At 42.6% G+C, this 12,608-nt stretch overlaps 1 protein-coding gene across 1 annotated transcript in view; it reads left to right on the top strand.

Moving 5' to 3' along the window:
- Negr1 (neuronal growth regulator 1) overlaps positions 1-12,608 on the top strand; it is a 670,340-nt gene that overhangs the window by 456,235 nt on the left and 201,497 nt on the right. The gene's annotated exons all lie outside the window — the stretch shown is intronic.

The following is a 12,608-nucleotide window of genomic DNA, read 5'->3' as shown; positions in this document are numbered from 1 at the left end:
ATCTGTGTAGCCCATGAGGTGGCTTACCAGGGAAGATCTGAACCTGCTGCTGTGTCGGGAGTGAGAATCATGGTGACTCCTTGACTCAGCTTCTTTCCCCCAGTATTCTGTTTTGTTTACTCCACCTACCTAATTTTATGTCCTATCAAAGGGCCAAGGCAGTCTCTTTATTTAACCAATGAAATTAACACAAAACAGAAGCCTCTCCCCCATCATGACCATTGGTAATGTCTGTGTAGCATTGCCAACCAGATCACATGGAACTGTTCTAAACATATCTATAAACACTAATGCCAACCAGCAGTTACTCTATGTGAACAGGACTCTTTCAGTCTCGTGAAGCCAATGCTAACTCTCTTAAACACTCTTGGCATCGAGCTGCCCACCAGAATAAACCGTTGCCATTAGCCAGCATTTGTCAGCCATTAATCTGCACACTTTGGGTGAAATACCTCACTGAGACTGAGCAAGTGAACACCTGACCAGCAGGTAGTTTCTGGAGGAAATGTTCAGAATTCTGTGAAGAGAAAAAGTAGAGCCATTGGAGCAGGCCTTGAGGAGCTCACAACTTCCAGCACCACCTCACCCTAGCTGAATCAGCATCCCATGGCTGTTGCCATGGAGGTCCTAGATTCTTAGGACTCTTATTACAGAAGATTCCCACTGCCTTCCAGGACTTTGATTGCAGAGAGTTGTTGTTTAATCCCTCTGAAATCCAGGCGTGGAAGACAACAAACCAGACAAGAGATCCTGGTGATTAAGTCAGCAGCTGTATTTGCTGATTTGATTTTTTTCAGGGTTGGGATGAAAGAGACAAGTAAGGAGTGAGCACGAAGAAATGAAAATACAGTCAAAACCTGTCAATGAAGAAACACTGAGCCCTCAATGCATCCTCTGGTCCACCTGGTCTTTGAAAGGATGTCTCTGATGAGGATGTGGAAGGCCGGTGGCTATGTGGAGTAGGGCGATCCCATCCGCTGGGATAATCTCCCCCTTTCTCCTCACACAGTCCTGTCTGTCCCACCTTACCTCCAGTTCATTGTAACTCAACTCTTCTATTCTTCTCTATTTTTTTCCTAGACAAATAGAAACTTTAGGCCTAGAGAGAAACTAAACTATGTTACCCTCTGAAAGTCTGTGTGGGAAAAAGGATCCAGCCCATGCAAAAGAGCAGATATGGGCACTCAGGAGTCATAACTCAGAGTTGAGGGTGTCTGACAGCTTCATGGGTGCTGGAGGAAGCAGAAACCAAAGTCAATTTCTTCCCCACCACACTATGATAGGAGGATTATTGGCAATGCCTGTCATTTGCCCCAGTTCTGGTGACCACCACTAACTGGAAGACTGGGTTGTTACTAAGCACACAGCGCTTCATGTCACAGTCCAAGAAACTGGATTTAGGATACAGGATTGATCACAGGTCACCAACAAACCCCTCCCATGCTCCACGGGTCATGTCCTTATTACACCAGACTGCAAGCAGGTCTACCCTTCACTCCGCAGAGACAGCAACATTGTGTCTAGATTATATGGTTACAGGAAGTATATTATAAACCAGCATTCTGCCCTTAATGCATAAAGAAGTGACAGGGCCCATAAAAAGCCATCTTCCTATGCATAAGATGGAAGTGGGAAAGTTTGTACAAAAATCCACAGGCTGAAGGAAGCTGAGTCAGTGTGTGAAGGATCTTGGAACAGCTGGGAGGAAAAAAAAAACCTTTGATCACATAAAATAGTCACATCAGGATGGAAACAGAGAACTGGGAAGGAAGATGGGGAACTTTTTAATTAGTAACAAAAATTCCTTTAAAATAGCTAATTTAACAGTGATATATTTATATCACTTTTTACTAAGGAAATTCTTTATACCTCTCACTTTGAAGTACACATATCAATAGTCTTTTTAACATATTTTTATTGATTTATAAAGCATTAAATACAAAGTAAACTAAATTTCCATGTGACTTGTTTGTGCATCCTTGGTTTTGGGTGACCCTGCTCAGCCCCCTCATTATCATCCCATTCCTTAAGGCATCATTTTCCCCTAACACTTTTTACCAACTTCTGATAATCCAGTAAAACACATAAATATAAAGAGCTGAAGGTATGATCCACGGATATGAGAGAATATGGGACATTTATTTTCTGCTTTCAGCATTTACCCAAAAAGGCATTTTTCTTTATCCCTTATAAATAAAATCCCATTGTGTACCTAAGCTACATTTTCAAAATCCACTCATGGGTCAATGGACCTCAAGGCTGACTCTGTGTCCTTGCTCTTATGAACAGAGCAGCAGCGAGCAATGGAGTGTCTCTCACATTCGACCAAGAATACTTGGGCATGGGCCAAAGTGTGGGGTGGCTGGGTCACACATCAACCTGTTTTTAGCTTTTGAGGGGCCTCTGCACTGAATCCCACAGCAGGGACGGGAAACAGTTTACACTCACGGGAGTGTGGATAAGGGATCCTCTTTCCGGTATCCTTGCTGCCGTTGCGAAGTTTGATCTTTTAGCTCTCTCTAAATCATCGTTTCCGTCGCTCAGATGTTTGCCAATGTCCCATGAACAAGGTGCTTCACCTCGGTTTGGTTGAATTTCATTATTTTCTGAGCCAGCGTTGCACAGATCTGCATGCCGTCTGAGGTGCAGGTGTGCACAGTAATCATATGTGCACTGTGTCTCTTGGTTGTGATAAAGTTCCAAAGTAGTAATCTTGTGAAATTGTCCCTTCAAATGCCAAGGCCCGACAGCTGCCTGTGGATTTTACTGAGCTGACTTCACACAGAACAGCAGCCAAAGCCGCCCATTTCACAAAATCGCAGAACCAGCAGAGCTGTATGGCAGGCAGACTTAGAAACACATACTCCTGACGAGAGGCAGAGGCCTCTAGAAGCATGGGCAGCGGTGCCCTCTCATGCATGATTGTTCACACACATTGGCCGTGCGGGAGGAGTTCTGCATACACACATTAAGCACACACACACACGCAGTGACACCCTGGACACACACATAACTGCACGTGTGCACTGAACACCACTGGGGATGCAGGGAGAGTGGAGACACTGTTAACCTAGGAGTAGCTATGTGGACAGGTTTGTTGTCTTTTTGCCATTTGTATTCCATTCTCACTCACAGCTTAGCAAGTTCCAGGCCAGGGTTTACTAATTATGAAGAAGAAGGCTGATTGAATTTCAGAGAGCCCATGGGTTGACCTGAAGGAGGAAAGCAGGAAGCCAGGGAAGCTCTGGCCAGGAGAAGAAAAAACAGAATGTGGAAAACAGCAGAGTGGACCCTTTAAATAGAGAGGAGTCAAGGTGGATATTGCAATGGAAGTTGGTGAAAAATAGCTGGGTCTCAGATCTCAGGGTGCAGAAGGCCAAAACCTGCCATTCACTGGCGATGCTGGTACTGAGTGGCAAGGGCAGGAATGGCCAAATCTCTTTCCTTCTGGAGGGCATCTTCTAGTGGAGAGTGTCTTGGAAATGTGGTCCTCACAGTCCAGTAGAGTTCATAGAATTTTATTGCGATTGAACATAATCAGATAAATTGCCTTCCCATGACCAACTGACCTCCAACCCCGTAGGAAAGGTTTTTTTCCTCTATCTAAGTCTCAAATTCCATTTCTAGGAAATCAAGGACATGTATTTTGTATGTGTTGTAATTAGTAGTTCATGTTTCATGCATACAAAACTGATAAGAATAAATATGTACATATGAAATTATGTGCATATTTTGAAAATAAGAGTTTATCTGTAGGTGGGTGACAGTTATGTAGCTTGGTCTGTTCATGAAACTCCTAGCAGTGGGACCAGGACCTGTCCTGGTACATGAGCTGGCTTTTTGGAACCTATTTCCTATGGTGGGATGCCTTCCTCAACCTTGATACAGTGCGAGGAGCTTGGTCCTGCCTCAGCTTGATATGCCATGCTTTGTTGACTCCCATGGGGGAGGGCTTCCCCTATCTGAATGTCAGAGAAGGAATGGATGTGGGGGTAGAAGGGAGGTGGGAGGAGGGAACAGGAGAAGAGGAGAGAGGGGAAACTGTGGTTGGGATGTAAAATAAATTAAAACTTAATTTTTAAAAAAAAGGAAAATGTGAAGTTGATTGTAGAGCCAAGCATGGTGGTACATGCACTTTGATCTCAGCATGAGGGAAGTAGAAACAGGAGGTTATCTGTGAGTTCATGGCTATCCTGGTGTGCAGATTGAGTTCCAGGACAGCGAGGGCTACATAGAGGAACCTTGGAAGAAGAGGAAGAAGAAGAAGAAGAAGAAGAAGAAGAAGAAGAAGAAGAAGAAGAAGAAGAAGAAGAAGAACAAGGGAAGTAACAAAGAAAGAAAGGATGAAAAGAAGGAAGGAAGGGAAGGAAGAAGGAAGGAAAGAAAGAAGGAAAAATGGAAGGAAGGAAGGAAGGAAGGATGGAAGGAAGGAAGGAAGGAAGAGTGTTTGACTGTGTAAAGTGAGGTCTATGTGGACAGGGTTTCCTGTTCTTTGAAAGCAAGTGCTTCCCTCATTTAGCACAGCACAGAATCAACAGAAGACCCTGCACAGAGCTGCTGAGTGACTGCATCATTAGACAGGATTCTCCCAGTCTAATCATTCTACCAGCAAAAGAGAATTATCAAGTTTTCCTAAGACTTTTTACATAGATAGTATAGAAACCAAGTATTTCTTTCATTATTCTATTTACTTTTTATTCCTCTCTCCTACATTATTGCATCTTGACCACTATTTCTCCTCCCTCTTCTCCTTCCTATTCCTGCCCCACCCCAGACCCACTCCTCTGTTTCCCTTCAGAAAGGAGCAGCCTCCAGGGGGTATCAACCCAACACAGTATAACAAGTTATACCAAGTCTAGGTACAAACCCTCATGTCAAACCCCAGTGAGATAGCACAGTGAATGGGAAAGGGCCCCGAGAGCAGGTGAAAGAGTCAGAGGCAATCCCACTTGAAGGGTTAGGCATCCCACAAAAATACCAAGGATTTCTAACACCATTTTTATCAGTATTTTCAAGTGGGGTCAATAAAGATACCCTGATATTCACACAGTGCTTTTGTTCAGAAGGAAGGGACACTAATTTCATTTTATAAGGATAAGACAGTTGAAGCATAGAGAATTTAATTATCTAATGTCTTTCCTGATCAAACAAAATATAAAATGCATAAAAGAAATACAATAATTAACTATAAACATACAAAATTCAGCCAAATCAAGTGAAAAGATATTTGTCTATGACTTCAGCTTTAGCAAAGATGGATTCATGTATTGAGCATTTCACTCAGTATTAGAATGATTTATCTCTCAATTTGCAGTAAATGGAATTGAATGGTCCTTCTATGATAAAATAAATAGTAAAGACATTTTGGGGTATGCTGGGTACCATGCTTTTATCCAACGTTTCAAAGGTGCATATTTGTGCATAATTTTGCATCTTCTGCATATTCATTTATGCAAATGTGCACTTTATCTTCCAATATACTATCTCCAAACCTGTGGATTAGAATGTTCCAATTAGCCTGACTTAGTACAGTGGCTCCAAAGCTGGAAGTGAGGAGCCACAGGGAACAGGCAATAGAAGAAGCTTTGAGGAATGTAACCAGTGATCGTAGACTAGTCATAAAGTTCTTCCCAAAACCTTGGGCAATTTATGCAGATGTCAAACTTGTGACTGAAAGAAATTGGAGCTGTCAAGAACCACCACTTTGATACAGAGAGGACTCAACATTCAGGAGCTGACAGGAGTGAGGAGACTACAGATACCTGCAGCAGGACGCTGAATTACTAGTTAGTCCTTTTGCTTTTATTTCTTCCTCTATAATAGCCCCTATTCATTTATCCCTTCTTTTACATCTGATGATAATTAAAGCCAAATTGAATGTACATTTTACATTATTACATTTATGGCTAATAAACTCCAACTTTTTAACAGTAACAATGTGGGGTATAAAAAATAGGAGTATCTCCCAATAAAAGTACAGGTTCATATATCATCTCCAGGATTATGACGTTCTTAGTACCTCGATATTTCTATGTTTTCGCTTAATTTTTTTTCTTCTAGTTACTGTCAAGGGTTCAGGCTAAGACCAAGTCTTCAAGAAGCTAATTATGTAGAAAAGGGAGGAAAGGGGGGTATATTTATCATTAAAATAGTTATTTATAATTCAAGGCAAGTGTGTTACTATACCAATCCTAAGGTGCTAGGCATGGCAGTTAGCAACAAACCACACAACCTTGGAGTGTCTAAGGGGCCTTGACCATGAAGAGCAAAACTGAACTCAATGTTAAAATAAATTATTATTATTAAGAACAAAATAGAGGATCCACCACATGAAAGCAAAAACAGTAGCATTTGCTTAGTTTGACAGGAGGCAGGGGACAGGAAGTTTCAGACAGCCTGCATTGGCCTGGCTGTAGTGTAGAAGGGAGCCAACAGAAGGGAGGAAGACCCCTCCTTCAGAGCAGGATGGCTACCTCAGGAAGGGTAACTTAGTAGAGGATGGATTCCTCTGAGCAGCATGGAACATCAGCGGAGGGCAGGATGGCTACCTCAGGAAGGGTACCTTAGTAGACATGGATTTCTCTGAGAAGCAGGGAACCTCAGCGGAGACACAGCTGGGAGTTTGTGAATTCAGTAGTGATGCTTAGATCCAGTGTTCAGCTATCAAAGAAAGAATAACTTGGGGTGATTAACTATTCAGAGAAACATCTGCATATTAAGTAAGTATATTTACATGTTTTTATTCCCTACATCTGTGGAGAAGGCTTGAGCGTTCTGGTTTGTCATTGCAAGGATAAAGCTGACTAAAATTGCAATACTAAGAGCAAAACACAGGCTACAAGCTGTGAGCAGCTAAGGGGTCTGGGGCAAACTGCAGAAGGTTTGACAATGAATGGTTCATCACCCACAGGGAACATTTTTAACAGTAAATCTCGCCCCAAAGAACAATATTGAAAAGAACTTAGAACTGAACTTTCCCTTTTCTCATTGTGGAGTTTGCGGTAAGAGAGGTCCAAGGTCATTGTGTGCATATATTCCTGCAATGCAACGAAGTATTCAATTAAACACGAGGAGGCTTTAAAAGACTGAGTCCAGGACTCAAATGTGTTCCCAAGCCCTTCAGTGAATTCTGGGAGGGGTCCTAGTGATAAAGGCCTGCGAAGGATCTTCCCTGTTTAGCTGTAAATGAGAACACTTCCATGGGAATTAAATATGCGCTTTCTGAAAGTAAAAGATAAGAGTCATTTTATTGCTTCAGTACAAGAGCAAATCTTTCTTGATGAGGATTATGTGTGTTCAGTTTAATTTCTAGTTCTTTCAACGTTGGCATATATGTCAGAAAAAAAAAAGCTGAAAGTGTAGCGGCATCAGAACAAACACGCGCGGTAAGAAAACAATTTCATACAGGAGGTAGAGGCTTTAGGTTGGAAATTATTCCATGCTAAATTGAAGTACTAAAGTTAAGGAAGAGATAACAACAGTGTGGGCTTCTCATCTAGATGTACGGTCTTCTAGTGTGCTTCCAGAAGGCCAGACTCTGAAAATTACCAATGACCTCACTGTAAGTTCTTCAAAGACCTACAGGCTTCAGACTTTACATCAACCAATACAAAGCAGCAGTTTATAAACCTGGCCTTATTTAAATCCGTCTGATCAGCAGTTCCCTCTGGTAGCATGTCTATCTTACCACATAATTCAGAGCACTGAAACTTTTAACTCAGCACTTGAGAGCCATTTGTAGACTAGGGTGATACCAAGTCAGCCTTGAGTCTTGACTACATTGACGCTGATGAGCTAAAACACTGTAACAATAGCTGGCATTCTTGTGTCTGAGAGCATGTGAATGTGTGTGAAGGAGTTAATGGATGGCCAGCAGAAGAGTCTGCAGCAGTAATGTCTATGTGCCCAAAAGTTTGGAAGGGACTTACCTGAAGATCAGAAGGCGGAGCTAGTCACTAGATAGCCATAGAGGTCTGGAGGTCTGTACAGACAGACAGGAAGTGGTATGGCTAGGTAAAGAGGAAGGGATAAGGCAAGAGGAAACAGAAACTCAGTGTCTCTTTGGCTGGGATGTTGGGTAGGTAAAGTGGCTGTGATTTTACTCCTTTGTCTCTTTGATTAGCATTTTCCCCAATATCTGACTCCGGGATTTTATTATTAAGACTTAGAACTGGTACAATAGGAACCATATTGTGGGAAGCATCCTTTATGTACGTAAGCTGGCATGCTCCTTCCCCATTATTTGGGCATTTATTTATCCTTATTCTCTCTCCCTCGCCGTTAGCTAATTATACTCTTTTTTGATTATACACTTAAAAATTTCCTCTTTCCTTTTCTCTCATTTCTTCCCACATGTGAAAAAAAAGTTAAAATACACTGGGAAATAATTTTTGCTGTGAGGAATAACAATATATTTAATATACATTATTTTGATTACTGAATTATTGATCCTATTATATTTACAATGACTAAATGGGTACAATTGCTTTTTGAATATTGACTAAATCATAATAAAGTCTTAAGTTTGGGGATTTCGGGATAAAGAAATTAAGATCCAACAGAAAATTAAGCATCTGAATTATAGTTTTACCTTAGTATTTTAACAGACTGTAACTTTGAAGGAGATATTTAAGCATGTTGGTCTGAATTTATTCTTCCATTATAAAATAATGGAGCCCTTTTCTGGTTTCACCCACACCTGAGATCCGGATGTCTTCCTTTGATGTGCATCGATTCACTCCTGGAAGCATGGACAGGCACCCAACAGGTAGCAAGTCAACGCTTTCAGAACACTGTTCTACTTCATGGTGTTTTAACCTTGTAATTTTGCTTGGTGCCTCTTTATAGAGAAATTAACTGTGATAATTTGCTTCTTTGATGTTTTGTCAGGAAACTTAGGCCTGCTGTTTGTTCCCTGGTACTAATAATTCCTGGGAGCAGCAAGGAAAACAAAGGAGAAATAAAGTTCAGAGTAATACAATTAGTATGACAGTTCTCGGTGAAGTGGCATGTGAGGTGACAAAGGCAGAATTTGGAGTCACACGCACATAGGCCCCACACCCCTCGGCTGCTTGCTAAGGCTAGAGTGCTCAGGAAACCAGGGGCTTCCTTTCATAAAATCCTGGAGGTAATTGTGACAGTATTAGAAACTTCTTGAGGATTAAGTAGCAAAATATATGAAAACCAAAGAGACCGCTCTAATCCACGCCCTCTCCCCAAGTTCGAGGCATTTGGGCACAGAGTTCCGCACACAGGACCTGTGGCAGGTCACCCAAGCCTTCAATCCCAGTCCTGCCATTGGCTGGTACTGGAACCAAGTGAACTGACTGATGGTTTTGTGTAATAATTTATTCAACTATGATGTTGGGGTTGTGGAGATTGACTGAGTTCATGCACAGTGACTTGGTGAAAATAGATATTAACACCATGTAGTTAGACATTGCCTGTAGACCAATCAGACAAATAAAAATACATACATAAAAAGTATATTCCTGACAACCAGCTAAGTTTTTCCTTTGAATGGATGGATACAATTAGATTTCAATAGCTTTCGAAACCACAGCTCAGGTGGTACAGAAGGATTTGGAACTGAGCCTTAAAAGCCTGACCTTAAGGCTGTGGCTACCTTCATTGTAACTCCCAACTCCAAGGAAATTGAAAAGGGAACCTAATTATTTCTTACAAATTGCTGACTCTGAAGACTTTTAGGAAGATGAAGGTTGAAGAAGAGAAGACGGGACTGCCGAGCGAGAGAAAGATTTGATGCCTCTGAATGGCACAGGTGCTGCTGGAATGGTTAGGGCTGAAAAAAAGTGTGGAGAGAGAGAAGATGAGTATTTTCCGCGAATAAAGAAAACAATCATAATAAATAATCCTTAGGAATCATGTGGCACTCAGAATGCTTTGTTTGGGAATCTTTAGAAATGAGAGCCTTTGTATAATAGGGCGCATAAGGAAGCTTCAACCCCATGCAGCCTGCTGCCTCACAGTGAAATTAACTGCCGTGCTGAAAAACAAAATAAAACAAAAACTTTAGAAAAATTCCCACTGAGCCAGGAGCATAAAGCAGTTTAGATTTCATAGGTAAAATGAAAGACGACAGAGCCCTACTTAACACATTCAGAGTGGGTCCTTTCGAGTGTGCCGCTCTGCTCCGATGGCCTCAAGGCATCGTCTGTTTAGAAGTGGATTGAAGGCGGTTGTAGAACAGTGGGTTTACCCTCAAGTGTTTCAAAGTTAGGGCTAGTAATTTGGATAAAATCTTTTAAGTTATTAAGTAATGAAACAGGATCTATTCCTTTCACACAAGTGAGTTTTTCAGCAATAATCCTATTATGAATTTAAACAAATGAGTACTCTGCACCCTAAACAATGTTGAGAGTGTCCCGTGCATGGACTGCTCCCCTCTAGCCCGCACTGCACGGCCTGCAGGTCAACGCCCCCGTGCATGTACTGCATCCCTGCAGTCCACATTCCAGGGCAGGCAGGTCAGCGCCCCAGTGCATGTACTGCACCTCTCTAGCCCGCACTCTGCAGCAGGCAGGTCTGTATTCTGTCCACGTACCGCACCCCTCTAGGCCACACTCCATGGCAGGCCTGTGGAGGGCTGTTGGTATTTAGAAGTCCGCCAGCGCCTCGCTAATGATGCCTCTTCATCTAAGTGGGCAAACTGGTTCTACTAACCCTTCCGTTTCTTTCTGCTGATGGGAATGGACTTGGGAAACTGTATGATCCACTTGCGCATGCACTCTTGGCTAAACGGTCTCATTAACCCTTCTGCCTAGCCAGAGAGAAGGAATCATAGTCAGGAGCGTTTGCTGCTCGGTGTGTATAACACTGAGAATCCAGAACTGTGAAGGAATGCTTGCAGTGGCGTGACATGAAGCATCACATGGCTCTTCAGAGTCTTGTTTCAGCCCTCTATGTGGTCTGGCCAGGCTGCAGGACCTTTGACCCTCAGCCTGAACAGACACATGAAGGCCACTTCCAGGCAGGGCTCCTCCTTACCTCCTTTGTGAGCTGCCCTGATGCTTTTCCCTTCCTGATACCAAAAACCTCAGTCATGACTTGAAGTTTACACTAGACTACCGTCAAGGCTCTGAGTGCACAGAGAAGTGGATTCTTGTTATTCTCCACCCATCTAGCTTCTCTCCCTGTGCTGAGACAAAGTATTCTTGACTTACGGGTGAGTGAGCCCTAAGCTATTTTACCAACAGATTGTCTGCCTGGGTCTCTTTGTTCACAGAATGTAGCTTTCTCTGACTAAGGTAATGGAGGATACAGGCAAGAACACCCTGGATAAAATGTAACATTTATGCTTTTTGTCCTACTTCAAACGTTCTGCCTACAAGAAACCATAAAAGCTTCGAGGAGCACAGGTCCCTCCGCCTCCCCGGAGCAGCAGAACCAACTGAATTTCTGTTTGCAGATTTTGTGAGTCGTTGGAAGCCTTTGAAGCCAAGTATGATTTTGTTCAAAGCACAATTGGATTCAAAATAACATCTGACTATTAGCCTCTGTGAACCTTCCTGACAAAATAAACTGAAGCCCAGGGGACAGAGCAGTGTTTGCTCACACCAAACCTGCAGAGCCAGAGTCCAGGAGGGATTTAGACAAACTGCAAAAGGCTCAAGAGTTTAACTGAAAAACGCCCACCCTGATTTACCTCCTGGAAGAAAGCCCTGCCCCTGACAAAGACAGAAGACTTCACTTTCCTCCATCAGGTCCTTTTCTTTTGCCTAAGAAACTTCCAAAATATACCAACCAGACTATTTCCTCTGTGTGAGACCACAGCCTCCAAGGCAGTCCAGCTGTCACCAGCTCCTTTATCAACCATCTCTTTGTGTTCCAGGGGGAATGCTTTTACCATGCTGGGAATTGTGACTTTCCATTGGTTCCTGCATTGCAGACAGAGATAAATAAGGAACTGAGTTGGTCCTGTGGATTCTGCTTAATTAATCTTGTTAGACGCAGAAGAGAGGAGGCTGTAGGCCACAGGCTTGCTCTGTATTTGGGCCTGGGAAATGCATCTGACCAACTGCAGGATGGTGCATTTATACACTGTAGGTCTAACACTGCCGAGCATGCATTCAAACTAGGACTAGGCCAAGGACAGGAAGAAGGGAAACATGCACGCATACATGCCAAACAGTGAAAGGAGGTGGCTCTTCAAAGCTTGGAAGTATCATATTTAACTGCAGCAAAAGGAAGGACTCAGAATTAAGAAAAGTTAGTATTAAGCAAGGGGATATTTCCTCCACAGAAATTATAATAGAGCAATGAAGGGGGGAAAGTGAAACTGAGATCAAAGTCTTACAGAAAAACTCAGGAGTGCATTATATTTGTAATGATGCATTGTGGTAGTAAGAAAGATGATATTCTCCTGCCATGGACCATACTGGAAATACAGACAACACTCTCATGTGGTTAAACACACACTGCTGAGAACTGCGTTGGGCCAGGGCTATGTCTCTCCCAGGACAGCACACAAACTGGGAAAGGCATCTTCCAGTTGCTGTTCTGTGTGGAGGTGCAGGTTTTGGTGCTAACTCGTCAATCTTGAGAGACTGGAGAAAAAACGTTGGCCCTTTATGAGAGAAAGATGGCAT

The sequence above is a fragment of the Microtus oregoni genome, unplaced genomic scaffold (assembly GCF_018167655.1).
Source record: "Microtus oregoni isolate MIOR12 unplaced genomic scaffold, Mior012 000000F_ref0000247, whole genome shotgun sequence".
In the NCBI taxonomy this organism is placed as follows: Eukaryota; Metazoa; Chordata; class Mammalia; order Rodentia; family Cricetidae; genus Microtus; species Microtus oregoni.
This window is presented reverse-complemented; position numbering and strand designations above follow the sequence as displayed.